Source organism: Procambarus clarkii, chromosome 50, assembly GCF_040958095.1.
Source record: "Procambarus clarkii isolate CNS0578487 chromosome 50, FALCON_Pclarkii_2.0, whole genome shotgun sequence".
NCBI classification, from domain to species: Eukaryota; Metazoa; Arthropoda; class Malacostraca; order Decapoda; family Cambaridae; genus Procambarus; species Procambarus clarkii.
This window is the reverse complement of record NC_091199.1, coordinates 13419755-13445602: the sequence shown is the minus strand read 5'-3', so window position 1 is coordinate 13445602 and position 25848 is coordinate 13419755. Positions and strand designations below refer to the sequence as shown.

General features: G+C 44.7%; 1 protein-coding gene and 1 long non-coding RNA gene across 4 annotated transcripts in view; one reads left to right on the top strand and one right to left on the bottom strand.

Moving 5' to 3' along the window:
* LOC123748468 (multiple PDZ domain protein) overlaps positions 1–25848 on the bottom strand; it is a 1300933-nt gene that overhangs the window by 428257 nt on the left and 846828 nt on the right.
* The window catches only part of LOC123772665 (uncharacterized), a 103500-nt gene continuing 85054 nt past the window's right edge, over positions 7403–25848 (top strand). For all 3 annotated transcript variants that reach the window (XR_011222559.1, XR_011222557.1, XR_011222558.1), the window contains exon 1: positions 7403–7571. This is a non-coding gene — a long non-coding RNA (uncharacterized lncRNA). The remainder of the gene's footprint in view (positions 7572–25848) is intronic.

The window sequence follows — 25848 nt, the reverse complement described above, 5'->3', positions numbered from 1 at the left end:
ATGAACGGCGTACATGTATTAATATAAATCGCAATAAAACACAAAATGCATTTACAAATTAATTTTATTAAAATCAAATCTCCATGGAACACTGTGATAGTCGACGTGTGTCCGGGAATTAGTTGTTAATTCTTCCCAGGATTATCTACGTCACAAACTTAAAAACACACACATCAGAATAAAATCAGTCTGCATTTTTTTTTTACCAGGATAGCCTCCACCACGATTAACTAATCAAGAAGAACATTTCCCACGGAAGTCATCACTAACACGTGACAGAGCAAACCAAAATAGTAAACATACGCACGTGCTCACGAATAATTCCCAGGATAACCTCCGCCATCCAACCACATGAAAGTCCACGAGACAAAGGGTATTTACTTTTCCCAGGATAGCCTCCGCCGTCATATAAACCACCGCTGAAGAGTTAGTGTGGCAGGAGATACGTCTCGAACTCCCTTCATCCCGGGATACATCGGGGTGACACAGGTTTGTTCTGAACGTATCTCATGATACATATGTATTCCGTCTGGTGACAGGGGAGAAGTTTGAACGTGAGGAGAGAGGTAGCTCCCAATATTGTGTCAATGTACCTATCTTTCCTTCTGCCTCAAACTCCAACCACTCGCATTACCCTTCCTGTGCTCTCCCTACCCTAGTTAGCCCTGCCCTACGATCTCCCTGCCCTGTGTTAGCCCTGCCCTACGCTCTCCCTGCCCTGTGTTAGCCCTGCCCTACGCTCTCCCTGCCCTGTGTTAGCCCTGCCCTACGCTCTCCCTGCCCTATGTTCGCCCTACCCTATGCTCACTAACCTCTACGCATTTCATTAGCGTATTTTCCACCTTGAGTATTCCAACCTAAATAATCCTATTTCGAAACATTTTTACTTTTAACGTCTCATGCTACAAAGTTTTTGCTACATGTTCATTAATATATTATTACATTTTCTGGTACAAACGTGTCTGAGTGTGACAGTTGAGCCTCAAAACATTTGTTCACTGCAAACGTTTTGATGCTCGGAGAGAGCTGAATTGAGTGGTTTGCTTCTCCCTTCCTCACACAGTCTGACAAACGTTTCAGGTGTTGAACGTTTAGGTGAGTGTATCTTGGGACGTTCAAGCACAATATTGACGTTTGTGAGTGTGTTAGAGTGGTAAGGTCATTCATGCTGCCTTTCACCCTTAACGGAGAAGACACTATACTAGACACAAGAGGCACAGTGCCTATATGGCACTGGTCATACTCACATACTCCTTGTCTCCTTATACTCATTGTCCGTCTAGAGAATATTTCAGTCCCTCTCTTAGTCGTCACTATGCAGACTATCCCTCACCTCGTCCGTCACTATCCTGACTATCCCTAGCCTCGTCCGTCACTCCTTCCTTCCCATTTCCCCCCTTCCCTTCTCCCTCTCTGGGGGAACCCCTGCTGGTAACGATCCTGAAAGGCACCTCACTAACGACGTTCTTCCAGCCCATTCTCCTGTTTAGTTAGTACTTGTAGTAACGATGAGGACCATAGTACATATATTGACGTAATGGACAATTAGACAGTATAAGTCGTTACTATTGGATTTGGACAAACTAGAAAAGGTTTTGTATTAATGTTGCAAAGACAACCTAAACTAACCTAACCTCCCTAGGCCTAATACACGCTATCTGAGGCCTGATATAGTACATATAAGTGCTATACTAAGCCTTGGAATATTTAATTTTTGTTTTTGTTTTTGTTTTTTTCCGAACTTTTATAAAGGGTAGTGGGCATCCCTCAGTCTCAGGAGACTGTGGAGTTGCGCTCTGGTTGTCGGTCTGGAGTGGCCTCTCCAGGGCACAAAGCCAGGGTAGGTTGACATGGAGGAGAAGCTGTCACCCATGCAGCAGGTCCTGCTGCATGGGTGACAAATGTATAAAGGGTATAGTACCAAATTCCACTATCTAATAGCCTTTCACGTCATGTTCCTATGATGCACATAGCTACAAAAAGTACTGTCTAAGCAGGAGGATGGAGTAGTTCAGACCCAACGAATTCACTGAACACAACGTAATTTTTTGGAAGTGTGTTCGAAAAGATGCGAGAAGTGGAGATTATAACAAACTTGTGGCAAGAAAACGAGTTACTGTTTTTCCTCCGAAAAGGCGACAATTATTAATCTTTTCACTTTTAAATGAATTTAAAGTGCTCCCTACAGTCTTTACATGTTGTTTTATTTAAACTTATATATTGCCTTCCCCCCGTAGATAAATCCTTAGAAGTTTGCAATTACTTGGAGGAGTGACTGTGTGTGTGTGTGTGTGTGTGTGTGTGTGTGTGTGTGTGTGTGTGTGTGTGTGTGTGTGTGTGTGTACTCACCTAATTGTACTCACCTAATTGTGCTTGCGGGGGTTGAGCTCTGGCTCTTTGGTCCCGCCTCTCAACCGTCAATCAACTGGTGTACAGATTCCTGAGCCTATTGGGCTCTATCATATCTACATTTGTGTGTGTGTGTGTGTGTGTGTGTGTGTGTGTGTGTGTGTGTGTGTGTGTGTGTGTGTGTGTGCGTGTGCATGCTCCCCCCCCCCCAGTATATTCATAACTTGGCTCCATTGTTAGGGATGCTGCAGAAACTCCTTTCAAGTATTTATCAAGGTACAAACTTTCCCACATTTCACAAGATGCTGGTACTTCCTTCAGCATGGATGGTGCGATCTCTCTCTCCTCTACACACACACACACACACACACACACACACACAGAGAGAGAGAGAGAGAGAGAGAGAGAGAGAGAGAGAGAGAGAGAGAGAGAGAGAGAGAGAGAGAGAGAGAGAGAGAGAGAGCGCGCGCGTCAACCACTGTCCGTCATCACTATCACAGGTAAAGAAAGAGAAAAATCTTGGTCAGCAACTGTCACCTGGATTCATCATCAAATTCTATATATCTAAGTTTGTATATTTTGTGTACATGTCTTTTTTTCCATTAAAAACGGTTCAATAGCAGTACATCAGTCCGGCCGTACTAAACTTATACATTCTCAAATCACTAAACAAGCCCACTACGGGCTCACCATAGCCCGTGCTACTTGGAACTTTTTGTTCCAGGTAGCGAATTTTAACAGCAACAAAATCACTAAACGGGAATATTTATACAGAGGCACACTCTGCATCTTGGTGTATATGCAGTGTGATTTGATAGATCACATACTCATCCTGTGAGCGGTAGCGCAAACAGGATTACAGAGGGCACAAAAGGTGCTTTTTGACCTCAACGGAGATTATTACATAAACAATTTCATCTAACCTGCACATCTTATAATGATAATGCCACCTGGAGCCGGTCGGCCGAGCGGACAGCACGCTGGACTTTTGATCCTGTGGTCCTGGGTTCGATCCCGGGCGCCGGCGGGAAACAACGGGCAGAGTTTCTTTTACCCTATGCCCCTGTTACCTAGCAGTAAAATAGGTACCTGGGTGTTAGTCAGCTGTCACGGGCTGCTTCCTGGGGGTGGAGGCCTGGTCGAGGACCGGGCCGCGGGGACACTAAAAAGCCCCGAAATCATCTCAAGATTACCTCAAGATAGGTCTTTTGCTAATACATAAAATATTTAGATATGGGGACTTTTCAGGATTATAAAAAAGCTTTAGAATCTTTATATAATTAAGAGAAGAGCTGCCAGGGATACTTGTAGCCAAGTATACCTTGCCAGGGATACTTGTAGCCAAGTATACCTTGCCAGGGATACTTGTAGCCAAGTATACCTTGCCAGGGATACTTGTAGCCAAGTATACCTTGCCAGGGATACTTGTAGCCAAGTATACCTTGCCAGGGATACTTGTAGCCAAGTATACCTTGCCAGGGATACTTGTAGCCAAGTATACCTTGCCAGGGATACTTGTAGCCAAGTATACCTTGCCAGGGATACTTGTAGCCAAGTATACCTTGCCAGGGATACTTGTAGCCAAGTATACCTTGCCAGGGATACTTGTAGCCAAGTATACCTTGCCAGGGATACTTGTAGCCAAGTATACCTTGCCAGGGATACTTGTAGCCAAGTATACCTGTCAAGCCGTCTGTTAGTTTACTGAGATTCCGTCACTTCCCCCCCCCCCCTACCCACAATACACATGTTTCGTAGTGACACATCTCATTGTGTTAAACAATGGATCTGCAAGTTCCTGTTTGCACTATTATACTACAAACCTGTTTCCAAATATGCACCGCCATATGTGTACACACAATAAAAGAACAGCCACCCACTGTATGACGTCAAACATATATGGTACAATTGTACTCAAGATGGTTAGATAAAACAACGTTAAATTATCCTCGCCAAAACTGCAAATATTGCTGTTAGGCTGAGGCAGACTAGGAGTGCTAGGCTCGGTTGGCTAAGCTAGGAGTGCTAGGCTCCGTTGGCTAGGCTAGGATATCAACTCTGCTGGCGAACATCCCAGCGTGGGATGTGACATGTAATCTGGAAAACACAAGGGAGAAGCCGTCACAGAAGAACAGGTGTTGAACAGTCAGCATCCAGATTGATTGATAAAGATTAAGCGACCCTAAAGGTGGCACGGGTATGAATAGCCCGGAAGTCAGCACCTCCTCCGACAACCACGTACGGCAACCCTGCTATAGACAGGACGGGGGATTGCCACATGGCACCAGAGGTGGTGGAGAGACAGACGAGTAAGCCGGACAGCCATAATCCACTTTAGACTGATGTAAACAGAGCGGACGTGTATCATCTCCACACGATTTGGGCTTAAGTACTCTCGCTTCATGCAGGTCGGCGTTCAATCCCCGACCGTCCACAAGTGGTTGGGGACTATTCCTTCCCCCCCCCCGTCCCATCCCAAATCCTTATCCTGACCCCCTTCCCAGTGCTATATAATCGCACTGGTATACGCTTTCCCCTGATAGGTCCCTTCCCCAGGAAGTGTGTGTTACGGACCCGGATCCAGCGTCCGAGCACGGAGCAGTGACGACCGCGCCATCTGTGGGTCAGCTCCCGAAACCCCCTCCAAACGGACGACGACACCTGGTGAGGACGACGAGTATTGGCCACAAGGGCCGGTTTCCAGTCCTGTGCAGCTCACAACACCGCCGCTGCTGACCTCTGGTGAGGTGGTGCTCAGACTACAACGCCATCTATGGAGTGGATATGTCGGGCGTTTGTGTCTGAGCCTGTAAGTTAGGTGTTTTAGTGTCCCTGTTATTGATGACGTGTCTGCTTACAGAGTCGACCTGGGACTGCTGTGATGGAAGTTGAGTCAGTCTACCCAAGGCAGCCGTCCCCATACCTTGTGCTTTGCTGTAGCAGCTGTGAGTCGCCTCCCGGAAGAACACTGTGGTGTTACCCTGCCAGTGGAGTGGCAGTAGAAGGATTACCCGGGACCGACTGCTGGAGACGATTATCCACTGGGGTATTGAAGACAGGAGAGTGATTTTGTGGTATCACACGAGGCTCCTGACTAGGGCGCTACCCTAGTATCGTTCGTGGAGTGGCCTGACCAGCGTGGCTGATCCAGAACCTGCCAGCAGACCTGCTGGACTTGTGGTTGACGGCCTCCACGGTGGTGCCCCCCAGTGGACCTGTGTTTTGGCTGACCTGTGGCCAGGGTAGACTCAGCTTGGTCGAAGGATTCGTCAAGAGACCACGAAAGCACCGAGGACTCAGCACCGAGAAGTTGGATCCAGAGTCTTCAGAAGACGATTGTGTATTTCCCCTGTACAGTGTTAATACCCCTCCCCCTGTGCACTCTTTTATATATTATTTATTTGGTGATGGTAATAATTATAATCTTAAGTTCTTAACTTTATTTCCCTTCCCCTTTAAGTTACTTGCGTCACGGATCTCACCCCATGAAAGCCACTACTGGCTTGGGGCCGGATACAACTTACTCTAATAACATCAGAGTACGAACCTAGTTGCGACCCGAGAGGGCCGTAACAGTGTGGAACAAAACTTTAAATCCCAATTCCACCCCAAAAAAAAATTCTGCCAAGAAAAAATTCTTGGACTTTTAAAAACGCGAAAAAGTCACTGCATAAACAAATATATTTATATAATTTATATATGAGGAGGACAAACTATCACAGCACGAAGATGATTGGCCGGAGGACCAGTTCGGTCTCTGTGGTTGACACGCTGTCAAAATTGTCACCGTTCTGCCAGACCAGAAAGGGTACGAGCCCAAGCAACCCACCTAACCTACCTCTGGCTGTTCATGGAAAACGTCGATATACCGGTGCTTTAATCTCTGGTAGTACACGGGAGACCTCTCCCGTCACGCAGGGTGCAGTCGCACCTCCACAGATCTCCAGTATCATCTATTGATACTGGTAATGGCTCAAAAGGGCCACCACTTACGGGCTATTCATGCCCGTGTCACCTTTTGGGTGGCTTAATCTTCAATCAATCAATCTCTGGTAGTACGTCGCATATTTAACGGTCTGGTCAATTCCGTAGAAAATGGGTTGGAACTATACTGTTCATTGTAATCCACATCCAGAAAATGGGGTGTAATAGGTGCTATAAGTGAAGCATATTTAAATTGTACAAGGCCTCTCTACGCCCGTCATCTGTATGTAATGGGAATTGCCAATTTCTCTATGTTCAATAGTAAACTTGATGAACACCTTTAATGGGCACCCGAACAAGCATGCAACAGAACTAATGTCTGCCTGCAAGTTGCAAGCAACAACAGCCTAACTTACCAGACAATTAATTAGCACGCATGACTAAACCATTACTAAATTCAACCCACACACCTTGTAATGATAATACCACCTTATTACCCTTACCTAAACCAGCCTCCAAAATAGACCACAACCACAACTCTACACAACCACCGCCACACTAAACAACCACAACAACTCTACACAACCACCGCTACTGAACAAGTGAACACTTTACAGTAAGATTATAACGGGCTCACCATAGCCCGTGCTACTTGGAACTTTGTTCCAGGTAGCGAATCTTTAACAACAACAACGTAAGATTATAGTGTCAAATACGAGAGCTAAGCTAAGAGAAGAAACAGAAACAACTAAATCACACAACACCAGAGAAGAAATAAAGGGGACATGATCACAGCCTACAAGATGCTCAAGGGAGTAAGCAAGGAGGACAAGGCCAGCCTCATTGAATTGAGAGAAAGTAAGACCACTGTTAAATGTGTTAGAAGAAATGTAAGGAAATACTCGTAGCCTATATTGGTCAACAAATGGAATGCTGTGAAAGAAGAGGTTGAGGAAGCCACCTCCAGGCCCCGCTTAACCTCATCCCAGATGAGTTGAATTAGATTAGAACGCAAGAAGTGAAACATGGTTAAGAGACTTCACTTCCCGAAGCCACTGTTAAGTAAGCACAACTAGGTGAGTGCGCCAGCCACCCCTGCCGCTGCAAGTCGAGCTGTGGCTGGATCAGTGTGCCTGCAGCCGTGGAAAGGTGGAGACGTGCGCCATGCTCCTCCCATACGGATGAGTGGTGATTCACGAGAGGATATCAAAACTCGCTCCTACGGTGGAACAACACCTCTATCGTCCGATTACACAGTGACCAGTGTCGTTAAACACACCGGATAACAAAAACAAGAAGTGAGTAAGGAAAAAAACATGACGTCAACGTGCGAATCAAAAAAATTAAGAGGCGTTTCGGTGCGTGGAATATGCGTGTGTAAAGGCATTAGTCTGCCCTGGCAATGTGACACAAAGGCACGAGATAAAGAGTTAACTACCTAAGATGCCCCCTACCCATGAAGGAAGGTGGGGGAGGGACGTAAAGGGACAGGGGGAAGAGGCAGGTAATATTTCCCCCTTCCCCTCCCCCACACACCCCAAAACATTCAAAAATCTTCACACGTTAAAGGTCCCCTCTCCCCCCCCTCCTCCCCTCAGTACCCCCTTAATTGTACCAATGTTTACAACAGAAGACTCCACATGTGTGTGTGTGTGTGTGTGTGTGTGTGTGTGTGTGTGTGTGTGTGTGTGTGTGTGTGTGTATTCACACAAACACCTACCTGACACGAGGCAGAGTGGGGACTCTCCTATGTTTATAGTACGCCAGACGGAGCTACGCCAGGCGCATTCACACGCCTTCATCCCCAAAGCCTTTGTTGGAGAGATAGATAGATATATAATTATATATATCTATCTCCGAGTGTGTGATTTATAGTATAACTCAAGCCTGGCTTCAATATAAACTTTCTTCCTCCCCCCACCCCCTCTATCTCCTCTTAGACAAGAAAAATGTCCACCAAATTGTTAAATCAATCCTGACAATCATGTCGCTAACCACACTGCCATTTCCCTCCCCTGTCCTCACTCATAGGTAAGCACCCTCACCCCAAGGTAACGGTCTTCTGTTCCGTATATATAACGTTACTTGTCTCGTTACCTATACTGTCACTTGTCCTGTTCCGTACAACGTTACTTGCCTCGTATTTCCGTATTTGCAGTGTAAACCAGTATTGTATGTTCCCCACAGTGTAAACCAGTGTTCTCTACCATGTATACCAGTGATCCCTACAGTGTAAACCGGTGCTCTACAGTGTATACCAGTGTTCTACAGTGTATACCAGTGCTCTACAGTGTATACCAGTGCTCTACAGTGTATACCAGTGCTCTACAGTGTATACCAGTGATCACTACAGTGAATACCAGTGATCCCTACCATGTATATCAGTGTTCTCTACCATGTATACCAGTGATCCCTACAGTGTAAACCGGTGCTCTACAGTGAATACCAGTGATCACTACAGTGTAAACCGGTGCTCTACAGTGAATACCAGTGATCACTACAGTGTAAACCGGTGCTCTACAGTGAATACCAGTGATCACTACAGTGTAAACCAGAGCTCTACAGTGAATACCAGTGATCACCACAGTGTATACTAGTGCTCTACAGTGAATACCAGTGATCACCACAGTGTATACTAGTGCTCTACAGTGTATACCAGTGCTCTACAGTGTAAACCGGAGCTCTACAGTGAATACCAGTGCCCTACAGTGTATACCAGTGCCCTACAGTGTATACCAGTGATCCCTACAGTGTATACCAGTGCTTTACAGTGTATACCAGTGCTCTACAGTGTATACCAGTGCCCTACAGTGTATACCAGTGCTCTACAGTGTATACCAGTGTTCTACAGTGTAAACCAGTCCCATACAGTGTATACCAAGGTACCCTATGGCATGCAAACCATCATCAACCTCTCCAATGGGAGGAAACGCAAAGTTTACAGTCATGATAAACCTTTCAAAGTCTCCCTTCATTTCCCCTTCACACCTTCCCCTAAACCGATTCCCCCCTTCCCCCATTACCCTAATTCCCTCTTTGTCCCCTTATTCTCCATTCCCTTTTCTATAATACCCTCTCTATTGACCTAATCCCCCTCCCCCCTCGCCCGTGGAAGATAGGATTGAAAATTATTTGAAGCGTATCCGGCAGCTGATGTTTTGGTTCGACTCTAGACGAACGGCCGAGGGAGCTCGGGCCCGAGGTGGGCAGGGGCCGAGCGCGGGAACGGATGGGATAGTCATCAAATGCGTGGTGGACAGGCGGACGGAAAGGGGAAGGGAGGGGGGGGGGTGAAGGAACAGGTGTGCTAGTCCATGGGGATAGTGTGGAGCGTGTAGGGGATGTTGGTTACTCTGGAAAAATGGAGTAACGGGATTGTGAGGGATTAGGGATTATACAAGCGAAATAATTAACGAATGGGGTTGTGAATTGGTGGCAAACGTGTATAGTTGTTCGCGATGATTGTGTGTGTGTGTGTGTGTGTGTGTGTGTGTGTGTGTGTGTGTGTGTGTGTGTGTGTGTGTGTGTGTGTGTGTGTGTGTGTGTTCAGTCCTAGACTCCTCCGTGCAGCCTTCAACCAAACCCGTAAAACTGCTTTGTAACATTCTTGATGCATATGTACTCACCTAGTCGTGCTTGCGGGGGTTGAGCTTTGACTCTTTGGTCCTGCCTCTCAACTGTCAATCAATTGGTAATGTGTGTGTGTGTGTGTCTGCGCGTGCGTGTACTCACCTATATGTGCTTACAGGGGTCGAGCTAGGCTTCTAGCTCCGCTTTACAGACGTTCTTAGACTAATGCAATGACTCATTTCTCATGCTTGTATCATATTTACATTTAAAATTCTGAATGGAATTAGCTTCAACGACTCCTGCAACTAACCTATTCCGCTTTTTGGAATAGGTTAGATGCATATCTTTGGACTTTTTCTAGTTTCTCGTTCCGCTGTTCCTAGCTTTGAACAATGGTGTGCCTACTTTGTAAATTTCCCTTAGACTCTTCTATGTTATTATCATGTCTCCCCTATCTCTCCTTTCGTCCGGTGTAGTAAACTCCAGTTCTCTCAGTCTTTCATCATAGCTCAAGCCCCTCAGTTCAGGAACCAGTCTCATTGCATATTTTTGGACCTTTTCTAGTTTCTCCTTGTCCTTTTTATCAGATAAGGGCTCCATGCTGGGGACGCATATTCAAAAGTGGGTCTCACCTTTGCTATATTTATAGTGATCAGACAGCTGCTCTGTCCTAGTTTGTGAAGGACACGGCGATGTTGGCCAGTATGTTATACGCCGCGGTTGTTATTCTGCTCGTGTGGGCTTCTGGTCTGATTGAGGTCATATGTAGGCGCACAGGTCTCTCTCTCTCCTTTTCTGATTGAAGAATTTGTCTTCCCGTGTGTGTGTGTGTGTGTGTGTGTGTGTGTGTGTGTGTGTGTGTGTGTGTGTGTGTGTGGGGGGGGGGGGGGGGTAGAGAGGCTCACATTCGTTACCTTCGTTACACATTCGTCACATTCACACCTACACACACACGTGTGTGTGGGGGGGGGGGGGGGTAGAGAGGCTCACATTCGTTACCTAGAGAGTGAGAAGTGTTTCTTACCCACCCCTTCCTTGCCTTTTACAAACCTTAAACAACCCCATCATCCCTCTCCATCACTAACATCCCCCCCTCCCCCTACCAATCCTTCACCACCACTACCCCGCACCATAAACCCCCCCCCCCCCAACATCTTCAACTGCTGATCTTCTGCAAACTGTTGTCAAGTGAAGCCAAAACCGTTGTTTCCATTCCTCTTCGCCACCACTGTGCGAGCACCACTCCCCCCTTCCCCCCACCAAGGAGGGGGACTACTCCACCCCCACACACCTCTACCAGTCGAAGGTTATTGGGCCAACCTCCACCTTGGTCGTGCTGCTAAGACCGCCCCATCCACCCAGAACCACTTTCCCTTCACCCCCCCCCATCCCCACCCACCCCAATATGCCAGACATGTCTCGTCTGGCATATAGACATGATCTCGTGTCTTAAGGTTTAGTCAAACTTGTTAATAACCACACGTGGCCAATCATTAGTCTGGAAAGTAATAAAGTGTACTCATACGGTCTTATCTTCACCTTCAACCAGTACTGTACTCCCACACGTTCTTGTTAAAGATTTGCCACCCGGAACAAAGTTCCAAGTAGCACGGGCTACGGAGAGCCCGCAGCTTACTGCCACACGTGTGGTTAATGTGTACCTGAGAAGAGTGTTCTGGTAACCTGCTTTACTAAACAACAGCTAACAAGGATTCTTTGTCTTAAAGGAGTTTGATTCGGTATCTTAAATGCGTTTATAACAGAACATATCTCTCAGTGACTGCGAGAGCGAAGGCTAGTATTGTTTTTTTTTTTTTATTTCGTCCCTCTATAAGAAGGCATAAGAGTGATTTTTGTCAAATTTATTTTTGTTCATCGTGATCACTAGGAGTTTCTTCCCATTAACTATAGTCCTTCCGTCACTAAAATTAAATATATTTTATGAACTGCCTAATAACTCAAAACGCCCTACAAGAACACACACACACACACACACACTTATATAGGGTCTCGGTGGTACAGTTGGCTACGTTCTCGACTCGCACTCGGGTATCCCGGACACGAATCCCGAGCGGTAAAGAAACTGTTGGTGGACGTTTCCTTTCACCTAATGCAACTGATCACCAAGTAGTAAATAGGCACCCTGGAGTCAGTGTGTTGAGGGGTTGCATCCTGGGGCAGGTCAGTAGCTCGACCTTGGTGGGGGGGGGAGACGTCGACCTTGGGGGGGGGGGGTGATAGAGACGTCGACCTTGGTGAGGGGGGGAGACGTCGACCTTGGTGAGGGGGGGGGGGGGGAAGACGTCGATACAAGTACTTAAATCACACGTATGAATATTGTACTATTAACAGCTAATTACGCGAATACACACGAAACAAATTAGACAAAATCCATGAATACAAAATAATTGACCCCTTGAGAACTACACACACACACACACACACACACACACGCACACACACACACACACACACACACACACACACACACACACACACACACACACACGTAACAGTGAAAGAAAAAACACGACAATCTTCAATAACTAGAGTGCACACAAGCATGTCCGACCCCTCCCCTCTTCCCACTTTCGTATTTCCTTCAGCTCCCGTTCCTCCCTGACATCGTCTACACATATTTTGACAACACTGTCACACTCCACACTCACACACCTGACCCACATGTGTCACACGTGGTGTGCTTCACCTTACAGCGCCTGTAACTGGGTACAGCAAGTCTGTAACGCTTATCGGGGTCTTCGTAGACCTATAACAGACCTTTCCAGGATGTAACCCCACAATAGTTGTCTAACTCTAGGTACCTATTTACTGCTAGGTAAACAGAGGCGTCAGGGTGAAAGGAAAAGTGCCCAAGCGTCTCTGTCCCCCGCCTGGGGATCGAATCCAGGAGCCTCGGTCGAGAACCATAACATCTCTTCACATGCGCCCTTATTACACCACCGTCAATGGCCGCAATATAACACTAATATTTATTTAGTCTTTATTTAGTATTTACTTATATATATACAAGAGTTCTTACATTGTTGTAGAGCTACTAGCACGCATAGCGTTTCGGGCAAATTTTATTTTTTTTTAAATTTTGCCCCGAGGGGCGAGTTTATTGGGCAGCGCCACTCATCTTGTGAGTAGACACACCACCATAGCAGCATGTACAACAGTCCCCAATAGGAAGAAAACCCGCTGGGTTGTTCATCCTGTCATTTGTACCCAGACAAGTCCTTATTAATCCTTCGCCACGGGGGACTGCTAACTAATAGTGTCTGACAACACTATCTTTAGTGTTTCTAAGTGTTTAGTGTAAAGATTGTCATCATTAATCCCCACCCCGCCCCCTTCTCGTAATCCATTCCTTGCCAATCCCATCCGCCATATCGTACAATCACGCAATCCACCAGCCAGTGTTCCTTCCTCACCCACGCCACCCCAAGTAATTATCTTCACTAACAAGCCAACACCTTTCACCCACACTATCCGCTCACCCCCAACCCTCCCTCTTCACCCCCAACCCTCACAGAACTCCAATAATTATCGTAGTTAACGAAGAAACGTTAACAATAAAAAACGTGACCGACAGCGTCGAGAGAGAACGAAGTAACAAACCTCTGTTTAGTGGAGAAACTCAACCATTCTCAAAACACAAACTTTGGGGATTAGACATAATAATAATTTATTGTGTCAGAAGGGGGGGGGGGGGAGGCAGCTTGTATATATATATAAATATACGAGGCTTATATCGAGGACCACCGCCTCCCCCACAACAAACTTAACTCCTGGGGTGCCTATTTACCGCTAGGTGAAGGGATGCATTAGGTGATAGGAAACTCGTCTAACCATTTCTGTCCCGATCGGGGTTCGAACCAGGAACCGCTTACGAGCCTGTAAGGTCTGAGAAGGATTAAGGAATACCATGACACTGACTTTACGTTGTTCATGGTGGATTATTAATTAAATGGATTCGGGAGGGATTTTAACTAGGATTACGGTTTGTGGTGGTCGGATTTACCGGATTGATCTAGTCTACGGTGAAGGGGTCAAATAACATTGAAAGTACAAATAAAAACAGTGATGGATAATGCGGTTAAAGTGAATTACAGGTAATGGATAAAATGGGTAAATAGTGAATATATGGATACAATGAATGGATTATGAGGCTAAGTAACTTACAATTATAGATATTTATGGGTAATTTAGAGATAGTAATGGAAAATGAACTAATTAAATGTGTGATATACTATTACACACAATAGGCCAAAAGGATAAAGACAATTAGGTGTTGATGAGAACAAGTTGGTGAAGAACAAAGAACATAACTTTAAACCACAGGCTGATGAACTTTGGAAAATATAAACACTGAGGCTTAAGAGAAAGTTGACAAAAAATTCTGACAAAAAAAAATCATTTTTTTTTCAATTTAGTTTTTTGACAAAAAAAAAAATAAAAAAATATAGTGAATGCTAACACACAGAAAAATCTATTACTCACCATTGTGAGTAAATTTAGTTTTGGATAAAATTAAGGATACCACTAATGGTAGATAAATGGTGAATCAATGTAGCTTTCCATAATATCAGAATATGGGTAAAAAGTATCTTAAACTAAAAAAAAGTCAATACATAACACAATGCTAAACTTGTTTGTTCCATTTTGTGTTATGTTTTGTTTTGTGGACCAACAACACATTAAAGATACCGTGAGCCGACTTCAGTGTTGGTTAAAGTCTAGATCATTCTCCATGTGGATAAAGTTCAAGATTGTAGAAATTAATATTTTAAGAAGTTTTTTTTTATTATTATTTTCTACCACAGACGTGGCCACACAGTTACAATGCTAACCAGCATATATACATTTTCTTCTGTCCTCCATGGACAGGGTGAGAGATGTGTTAAACATATAGTTCAAGGGTTTATTGAACAATCAACCGCAGAAGGTGATTCGGTGCTTTTAAAATGCTAAGCTAACCTAGATATGTAAGAAGGTGGATGGATAGAGCCATAATTTAGGAAGTCAGTAACTGATAATTATATAAATATGGTGATTGATAAAGTTCTGAATAAGCTTTGTACTGGAAAGTAAATTAATGGTTTAAGATACAGCTTGGTGAAATATAGTGGTAGAATAAGCTTGGATAGTTTAATGATGCAGTAAAGATTGGATAAATTTAGTAATCGACAAAGGTTGGATAAATCTAGTGCTGGATAAATGTGTGTATGTACTCACCTAGTTGTGCTTGCGGGGGTTGAGCTTCGGCTCATTGGTCCCGCCTCTCAACTGTTAATCTACTGGTGTACAGGTTCCTGAGCTTCTCGAGCTCTATCATATCTACACTTGAAACTGTATGGAGTCAGCCTCCACCACATTACTGTGTGTGTATGTGTGTGTGTGTGTGTGTGTAGAGCTATACATATAGCGTATGTGGAACGTACCATTATAGAAAATAAACCCTTCAATAATCACTAGTTTCTTTATCATGAATTTCCGTAACTTAATTGTTCTTAATCCAGAGAGTAAGAAAATAGGAACAAAGTTAATAATATGAGATCACCAACGCCAGCAATGCGTTCTTATATATATTATGAATGGATAAAACACACGAGATGAAGAAAACAAAAGAATGTCAAAAAGCAAAAAAAAAACAAGACAATGAAAAACACAACTTGGCCTGAAAAGTGGAGGCGTTTTAAAATTCTGGTGCGAATTAAGGTGTTATGAATTAAGAACGAGATGAATTAAACCCATGAAGCGGATATTAATAATAAAATACGGTACAGGAGGCACCAATAACGTGCACAACGAACTACAAACCATTAAACAAAACAAGACCCAGCTGCAACAGTATGTAATTAACAATAATTGAAGATCTAGTGAATATGGATAATGCAAACAGCGCTCGCATTAGAGAGAGAGAGAGAGAGAGAGAAAGAGAGAGAGAAAGAGAGAGAGAAAGAAAGAGAGAAAGAGAGAAAGAGAGAGAGAGAGAGAGAGAGAGAGAGAGAGAGAGAGAGAGAGAGAGAGAGAGAGAGAGAAAGAGAGAGAGAGAGAGAGAGGGGGGGGGGGGGGGGAGGGGGCAAAGTGGACAGCCCATCTGCTATCATAACTCTCACTATATTTCCCATTTCTAAGCCTTCCCTTCCCTTGTGCCTCTCCATCCTCTTTACTGAAAACAAAACAACAAAATAAAAGGAGGAAGGGAAGTTCCCCGCCACACGGCTCGTCACATAACTTAAGCCTTACCATGGTTGTGAGAGAGAGAGAGAGAGAGAGAGAGAGAGAGAGAGAGAGACAGAGAGAGAGAGAGACAGAGAGAGAGACAGAGAGAGAGAGAGAGAGAGAGAGAGAGAGAGAGAGAGAGAGAGACAGAGACAGAGAGAGAAAGAGACAGAGAGAGAGAGAGAGACAGAGAGGGGGGGGGGGGTTATGGTGAAGGATGATAGTGGACGATATTTAACGATGACAGCTTGTCGTGAATAACCCGTGGGGGAACGGTTGATATGTGACCTATTGAATGCTAGTTGCCCAGTTAATTTTGAATCAATGTTAGTCTTTGGATATTGTACTCATTGGGTCGGGGGGGGGGGGTTGTGGAGAGCCGAGTTGTTCATCGTGGTTGTGGTGGGTGATGGTAAGGCAATTGTTGTTAGGACTGGATATTGATTGTTTTGGATGGTGTTGATCAGTTGTTCCGGTACTAGTGATTGTGGAAGTTGTGATATAAAACGCTAATGTGCCTTTGTGCTTATTTCCATTTGCCCACAACCCGGAATGTTCATTCCATCCAACGGCCAACCCCAAAAAACACATTGCTAAACTTTAACGTACTGAGTATGCAATTTAAATATTTTCTCATGTATAAATTAGTATTATTATATATTAGCATATTGTGTGTATTTAGGCATTTGTTAGGTTAGGTGTTATGCAAAACAGGAATTTTCTCACATATAAATTTATATTATAATATATTAGCATATTGTGCATATATAGGCATAGGTTAGGTTAGGTGTTTAGGTTCTGTTGGCGATTATTTGTATTTGTAGTACGTGGGTGAAGCATTTACAGCGTTGTGGTTCGAACAAAATTCGTCAGCGAAGCACTTGTTCCGGAAGTGTTCGAACGTCAGCAGTTGAGAGTCGTGTGCAAATCGTTTTTCATTCGTAAACAGGAGGTTTGGCGGGTGCATGGAATGGTCTTTGGGTCTTTGTTTATGAGGAGGGCTGGTGTTCTTGATGAACGTTGGGTTCATGTGGACCATTTTTATAAATGTTTTAAGTTTTTAATTTAATTTTCTATATTTTTTGTTCCATTGTGTTAACCTTGTAATAACTTCCACAGTGATGTCACATGACTGACATCGGGTTCAAGCAATCACCTGATTAAATTGAAAAACAAAATGGAATATCCGAGATTAAGTTCCGGAACTCATCAACAGCACTTCCCTCGAGCCCAGGCATTCATTCAAAGCACAGAGTCAAAAGCCTATTGTGTTGTGTCACTGGATTATCGTACAAGAATACTTGAAGACTTCATTAATATAACATGTCTTGTTGACGTGTTTACCCAAGTTGTGAGCAGAAAGGCTGATGTTGAGAGACATTCGCCGTGGGGTCTTAAGATCGCTTCAACATGATGGGAACAAAGAGCAGTCAGTCTTCTGCTGTCTTGAAGAGAAACTGACAGCCCTCACCCACCCAACACCTCTAAACGCGACCAACACTCTCATGTTCGCCTTTGGATCATGTATCAGGGACATTAGGCCTAACATCATTTCCTGCTGCAATGCATGAAGGTCTGGAAGGCCATTTCCTGCTGCACAATACATTATGTATTGTGCAGCAGTTGCAGAATGTTGAGGCTGGAGACCGCCCTGGTGGTGCAGCTCAACATGAGAGCCTAGCACACACGCCACAAGTACAGTAAGTATCAGTGACATGTTTCCTGAAACTATTCAATACAATTTGTAATCTTTTGTATGTAAAATTTTCATTAATGTTATACGTAACAGCGTTCATATCTGGCGTGCAAGAAAGTATATCTATTATTAATGTGATTCTGTAGTGTATAACCGAAATTCAGGTCTGCAATTGTCTAATTAATAATTTTGTCTTTATTATTTCATATTCCGCTAATGACAATATTCTGTAGTATCTAACTGTATATGTCACGTGTTTATTGTCCCCTATAGACAGTATGTTCTTATCGAGCGGTCTCGTCCCATATAGCCTATAACTCTTATGTGTAATATTTACCAGTTAATTCCTGCCTGGGGTGCGCTGGGATTAGGCTACGTAAGGCTACATTTTACCATCATAGTTGCGTCATTTGTCTACGAACGCACTTTGCATTATGTAGTTGTATTTGATATATTATATACTAAAATATACTTGTGTGTATCGATATCCTCTGCCTCTTCAACTATATCACAAAAGAGGACCGAACCGCTTGACGTGTTGGCCCGAGACTGACTGCTTACCACAAATTTCCTGTACCAAGTGAACTTGGATTGAAAACAATTAGACAATGTTACTGACTGTTAATAAAGTGGTGTTTGCAATTGCAAATCTACAGAACCTAGATATCTTGATAGAAGATGCAGATAGGGATACTTAGCGATCGCCTGGAAATGTTTCGACTAGGATAGCAACTTGTGAAATGGTAATGTTGGAATTCGTATTACACAACATGAATTCTCTTATATTACAGCGAATTAAAGCTCAAGACAAAATATCTACTGCCTATTGCAACATTGTGAGTTGAATTACTTAGAGGAAATTTTAAGATCCACAATACAGTAATTATAGCTTATGCTTCCCTTTGTGACGAAAAAAGATGTCTCCGCAAATTCTTCTACATCTGATTTGACTGTCTAGCATGTTAGTTCAAATCCCTGTATTGCTCAAAATGTTTTGCTCATTGCTATATCACGTTAGTGTGTGATTAAATTTGGATTTCTTACACTTATTTGCGTTTTCAACTTCCACCTAAGTCCTCTTGTTCTGTACTATTGCTCACTTTATATATTCGACTCAGTATTTTTAATGTGGCGATCACATTCCACTCTGGATGATTGCGATTTTGATAGGGAGGGAGGGGAGGCAATGAGTAGTGGAGAGCGAGGGTGTGTGTTGAGGGAAGAACCAGGAAATATTACTGGAAACAAAACAAACAGGATGATGACAATACTGAAACCTTTCAATTGCGCTGACTCGTAAAATTCGCCTCATCCTCTCCTCCCGTTCTCTCTCTGCCTCCACACTCTCTCTTCCTCCACTCCTTCTCTTCCCCAAACTCGTTCCCACCCCTTTTCACCCCCCCCCCCATGATTCCGAACCTTTTATTTGTTTGGAGCCCTTGAAATATTGTTGTTGTATAGATTCAGCTACTCGGAACAAGTTCCAAGTAGCACGGGCTATGGTGAGCCCGTAACTTACCTGGCACAGGAACGGTGCTGAATGGCCTTGAAATATTTCTTAAAATCTTGGGGCCCCTATCTGGTTGACATACTAGGTTTACCAGGGGGTAAATTACAAAATAGATGCGTAAAGCAATTAACAAGTAGCAATTAACTCGTACGTTTAAAATATACGACTCTTCACTACATATTTTTAGTAAATTAAAAAAATAATTTTTCATCCTGGAATACTGTTAACAATTTGTAATAATTGTGTTTTGTAGATTGTACATTGATGGGGTCCTGAGAGTTGTTCTACTCCCCAAGCCCGGCCCGAGGCCAGGCTTGACTTGTGAGAGTTTGGTCCACCAGGCTGTTGCTTGGAGCGGCCCGCAGGCCCACATACCCACCACAGCCCGGTTGGCATAAATTTTATTACGTTGTTAACGAATGAACAAGATAATTTTCATGATAATACTTTCATTATTAAAAATAAAACAAGTTTCACTAGAATCACACTGATTCCAATGTTTGCCCTAATCTAATGTGTAACTTGGACTAAGAATTTTTAAGACATTGAAACAATGATGCAACCAAGAACTGACTGGCCGCGTTAAAAATCTTAATATTCAAGTTTTCAAACGCATTTACATAAAAAGTTAACAAGTTTTACCTTTGATCACCTTTTGAAAATATTGGCGGAACCTCAGGTGTTCCGCGGAACGATATAGTTGGGATCACTAACCCTTTCTAAATTCCTTCACCTATACCTCCCCCTTTCAACACCTCTCACTTCTCCGACCGACGGGAGCCGGTCGGCCGAGCGGACAGCACGCTGGACTTGTGATCCTGTGGTCCTGGGTTCGATACCAGGCGCCGGCGAGAAACAATGGGCAGAGTTTCTTTCACCCTATGCCCCTGTTACCTAGCAGTAAAATAGGTACCTGGGTGTTAGTCAGCTGTCACGGGCTGCTTCCTGGGGGTGGAGGCCTGGTCGAGGACCGGGCCGCGGGGACACTAAAAAAAAAGCCCCGAAATCATCTCAAGATAACCTTCAGCTGTCTTCTCGTTCTCTCTCCAACCCGCTTCCTTCTCTACGTTATTGTTATCACTACTTCCTTGTCTCCAGTCTCCAATCATCACCCACTCATCTCCCCTCCCACCACCGCCTTTCCCACCAATTTATCACCCTCTCCCCACAACTGTCATCCTCTTTCAGCCAGCCTCCCAATATTACGCCAGCTTACCCCCCCCCCTTCCTCCCTCCCTAATATCGCTTCCCTCCCAATAATCCCGACTTGGCTTCAGGCTTCTCTCTCTCTCTTCCATGACCTCCAAGCCTAGCCAACCCGCCTCTTCCATCTTTTCTGGATCCACACTTCCCATCCCTCTCATTCCCTAATCTCTAATCATCCTACCATTTCCCAATTTCTTCTAAGTCCTAACCCTATAACCCTAACCTCAATATTTCCTAATTTTTCAAATGTGTCTTTACTGAAATACAAACTGTATCTGGCAAGCCTAGCCCTATGCAAGCCTAGCCCTATGCAAGCCTAGCCCTATGCAAGCCTAGCCCCTTGCAACCAAAGCTTCGTTGTTTGGTAGCAAGGTATAAAGATGTTTACATTCTTAAGTGTGTCTAAAGAGGTTTTATGGAGATGTTTGAAGTGTGACCCAAACAAAGGTCCGAGTAAAGTATAAACGCTTACCCAAAAAAAAATAAACAAACCGGAAGACTCAAATGTAATCTTCGTAAATAATGATATTTGTAATGGATAATTCATGTGTAAAGTTGTCTCAGCCAGTGTAATTTGCATAAATTTCCGAGACAAATAACTAGCATTGTCTTGTGTGTCACTCGAAAGAATATAAATAGTGTGAGAGGAAGCTCCACCCACCACGCCCATGCCACGCCCAAGGCACGCCCGTGTTGCACTCACCACATACACAAACCTATCTGTATGTCCAACCGGTGTCCAACCCCACCAGAGACTCATAAATCACTTGTAATGTACTCCATATTCAACATTTGTATTTTCTCATATACAAGTAAATATGTATTAATGTAATGTGTTGAACAGTTTGGCTCTATTGAGGTAATTTTTATTTTGCAATACGTAGGTGAAGTAATTTGAGAGGTGGTGTTCGAGCCGAGGCCGTGACCGACGCACTGATCGAGACAAGTGCGTCCGTCATCAGCTGAGAGTCGTGGGTACAGTGTTTTTCATTCATTTTAATTTTTCATCTTTTCATTCATAAACAGAGGAGATGGTGGCTGGTTTAACGAGCATTTGGCGTTTGTTGATGAGGACGGCTTGTGTATTCATTCACCCCCGTCCTCTCGAATTGTCACAAGGGACAATGATGTACTACATTGCCCTAACCCAACCCAACCAGTGGACCCACGAATAGAAAACGTGATGTTTGCGAGCCGCTATGATTGCTGGTACATCATATTTTTGTCCGTTGGGAATTTTGACGTCAAAATGCGATGTATTATTCGACGGGGAAAAGTTACATCCTCATTACCCCCCCCCCCCCCCCCTCATTACGGCACGCTCACCATAACAATGTATTCACTATACCAAGACATCATTACACCACACTTCTGAAACATCTCAAAACACATCAACCCCCTCACTCCCCCCCCCAAAAAAAACGCATTCGATACATTCATCCTGGGCGCCTGACAGCTGGGTGGACAGCGGTTCGGATTCGTAGTCCTGAGGTTCCGGGTTCGATCCCCGGTGGAGGCGGAGACAAATGGGCAAAAATGTTTCTTTCACCCTGATGCCGCCTGTTACCCAACAGTAAACAGGTACCTAGGAGTTAGACACCTGCTACGGGCTGCTTCCTGGGGGAGGGGGGTGTAACAAAAAGGAGGCCTGGTCGAAGACCGGGCCGCGGGGACGCTACTCCCCGAAATCATCTCAAGATAACCTCAAGATTCTGACTCACCCACAAGAAATGTGGGGAAGCATTTCCTTAAAGTGTTGGAAGGAGTGGAAATGGATTCACAAAGGAGGGGGGGGGGAAGCACGCTACATCTATTTCGTTAAAATTACAATGGTAGAATAGGTAAGGAGTTATTACCATGCATTACCAACTTTTAAAAAGGCGGGGCCCAGTAGCTAAAGCTCTCTGGTATGGCAGCTGGCAAAAACTCAGGGTTCCATTCTTCGTGGTTTTATGTTGTCTGTCTTCTTCAGTCTTTAATTCAGTGTACTTTTTGTTTTTTTGTTTGTGTGTGTGTGTATGTGTGTGTGTGTGTGTGTGTGTGTGTGTGTGTGAGAATTTTTTTATATCACCATAAACGTTAGAATATTTCTGCGGTTGTCATATGTTTCTGACTATTTACCTGTCTCTTCTTGCTTCACGCTCATCTTCAGTCTCTTAAAAGGAAGAAAAATTAGAATAGCCTCGAACCTGAGTCAGCATTCGAGCGGGTCTCCTCAAAAACTCCCTCCCTCCCTCTCCTTCCACATCATTGCCCACAATAACTCCCAATGTTCCTGAGGCCAATTACCTCTGCCAACCGCCCCCTTAAGCCAACATTGTGTTGCAACAGATCCTATACTTTCAATTACTTCTTAAACTTCTTTCTACAATATTACTTAATTACATACGATCGACACACACACACAATTATATATATATATATATATATATATATATTATATATATATATATATATATATATATATATATATATATATATATATATATATATATATATATATATATATATATATATATGCATGTGTGTTTGTACGCATCCTCTACACGTACAATTTTCCATTCGTTATCACAATTGCGAAGCCCATTTCAGCAAACACCACTGTAACGAACACTGTAGTGAACACCAACCCCACCTCTCTCACCATTTTTCCTCCCCCCCCCCTCCAGTTATTCTGATCACTGCGTCCTGTTCCGTCTCTCTCACCCCCCCCCTTCCATCTGACGCCACTCCTTCCCCTTCCATCTGTCGCCACTCCTCCCCCTTCCATCTGCCGCCACTCCTTCCCCTTCCATCTGACGCCACTAATCCCCCTTCCATCTGACGCCACTAATCCCCCTTCCATCTGCCGCCACTAATCCCCCTTCCATCTGCCGCCACTCCTCCCCCTTCCATCTGCCGCCACTCCTTCCCCTTCCATCTGCCACCACTCCTCCCCCTTCCATCTGACGCCACTCCTTCCCCTTCCATCTGCCGCCACTCCTCCCCCTTCCATCTGCCGCCACTCCTTCCCCTTCCATCTGCCACCACTCCTCCCCCTTCCATCTGACGCCACTCCTTCCCCTTCCGTCTGCCGCCACTCCTCCCCCTTCCATCTGCCGCCACTCCTTCCCCTTCCATCTGCCACCACTCCTCCCCCTTCCATCTGACGCCACTCCTTCCCCTTCCATCTGCCGCCACTCCTCCCCCTTCCATCTGCCGCCACTCCCCTCTCCATTTCCGTCCCTGGAGTGTGCACCGTCCCTCCCATGTGGCAGTGATCGTGGGAGAGGTGGGTGGCCCCGGGCGTCAGTCGACCACCATCATGGCCTCTCTCAGGTATGTAAATTATCTCGCTACAACACCGGGACTGTCATCTACAGAACGTTCACACACACACACGCACGCACGCACACGCACGCACGCACACACACACACACACGCACACACACGCACGCACACACACGCACGCACACACACGCACGCACACACACGCACACACACACACGCACGCACACACACACATGATCACCACATTCAAGATCCTGAAGGGAATTGATAGGGTAGATAAAGACAGTCTATTTAACACAAGGGGCACACGCACTAGGGGACACAGGTGGAAACTGAGTGCCCAAATGAGCCACAGAGATATTAGAAAGAACTTTTTTAGTGTCAGAGTGGTTGACAAATGGAATGCATTAGGAAGCAATGTGGTGGAGGCTGACTCCATACACAGTTTCAAGTGTAGATATGATAGAACCCAGTAGGCTCAGGAACCTGTACACCAGTTGATTGACGGTTGAGAGGCGGGACCAAAGAGCCAGAGCTCAACCCCCGCAAACACAACTAGGTGAGTACACACACACACACGCATGCACGCACGCACGCACGCACACACAGACAGACAGTTCGCCAGTTCAAGCGGGGTGCCTCAAGGATCAGTGCTGGGTCCCACACTATTCCTCATTTATGTAAATGACTTGACTGCAGGAGTTGAGTCTTTTGATGTCGATGTTTGCAGATGATGCAATACTAATGAGGAGGGTTGAGAGATGAGGATTGTAAGATTCTCCAGGATGACTTGAACAGGTTGCAAAATTTTTCTGGGAAATGGCTGCTAGAGTTAAACACTAATAAGTGCCAAGTGATGGAAATGGGAAGGGAAACTACCTTCCTATAACGTCTAGATAAAAAGACCTGTGAGTGGATATAACACCAAACCAAACTCCAGAGGCTCATATAAATAGAATAACATCAGCCGCATACACACAGCACCGCTCCTGTGCCAGGTAAGTCCACTACGGGCTCACCATAGCCCGTGCTACTTGGAACTTGTACCGAGTAGCTGAATCTATAACAACAACAAGCCGCATACTCTACTCTGGCAAAAGTCAGAACATCCTTCAGAAACTTGAATAAGGAGGTTTTTAGATCACTGTATACCATCCCAGGTGAGGCCAGTCTTAGAGTTTGCCGCACCATCCTGGACCCCCATCTAAATAAACAAACATAAGGACCCTAGAAAAAGTGCAGAAGTTTACAACGAGACTCGTCCCAGAGCTGCGAGGGATGAGGTACGAAGACAGACTGAAGGAACTAAACCTGACCACGTTAGAAAGAAGGGCATCGGGGGGCATGATACAGACATATAAAATACTTAGAGGGATTGACAAGGTGGAAACAGAGGAAATGTTTACAGTGAATACCAATATAACAAGGGGGCAAGGATGGAAGCTTGAGACGCAAATGTGTCATAGATATATTAGAAGGTTTTCCCTTAGCGTCAGGGGTAGCAAATGGAATGACATAAAGGAGCAGATTGTAGAGGCTAACTCCATTCCTAACTTTAAAAGCAGGTTTGATATTAGCGAGGCTGTGGAAACCGGGCCTCTTCCGCTATGGGCTGTGGTACCCTGGCCCCCACTTCAGGGTGGCCAAAGGGGGAGCAGGGTGAGGTTCAGGCACCACTCTGCCCCCTCTAGTGAGCCTACCCTCAACCACTAGTTAAACAATCTCTATCGTTATTTATTATCGATTATAATTATTTTTTGGTTGTCAACAAATAATTGAAAGGTTTGATTGTGGTTATCTTTTCGTCACGAGTGGTTGACAGTTATGGTTGTAGGCGAGGCAGTTGTGGAAGTCGTTGTGGTGGTGGTAGTAATTGTAGTCGTTGTGGTGGTGGTAGTAGTAATTGTGGTGGTAGCAACCGTTGTAGCAGTTGCTGGTGTGGTAGTGGCAGCATTCAGAGGCAATATTACACACTATGAATGGTTGTAGAGGCGTCAGCAACGGTGAATCATCTCTATTACTCCTAGGAGAGAGAGAGAGAGAGAGAGAGAGAGAGAGAGAGAGAGAGAGAGAGAGAGAGACAGACAGACAGACA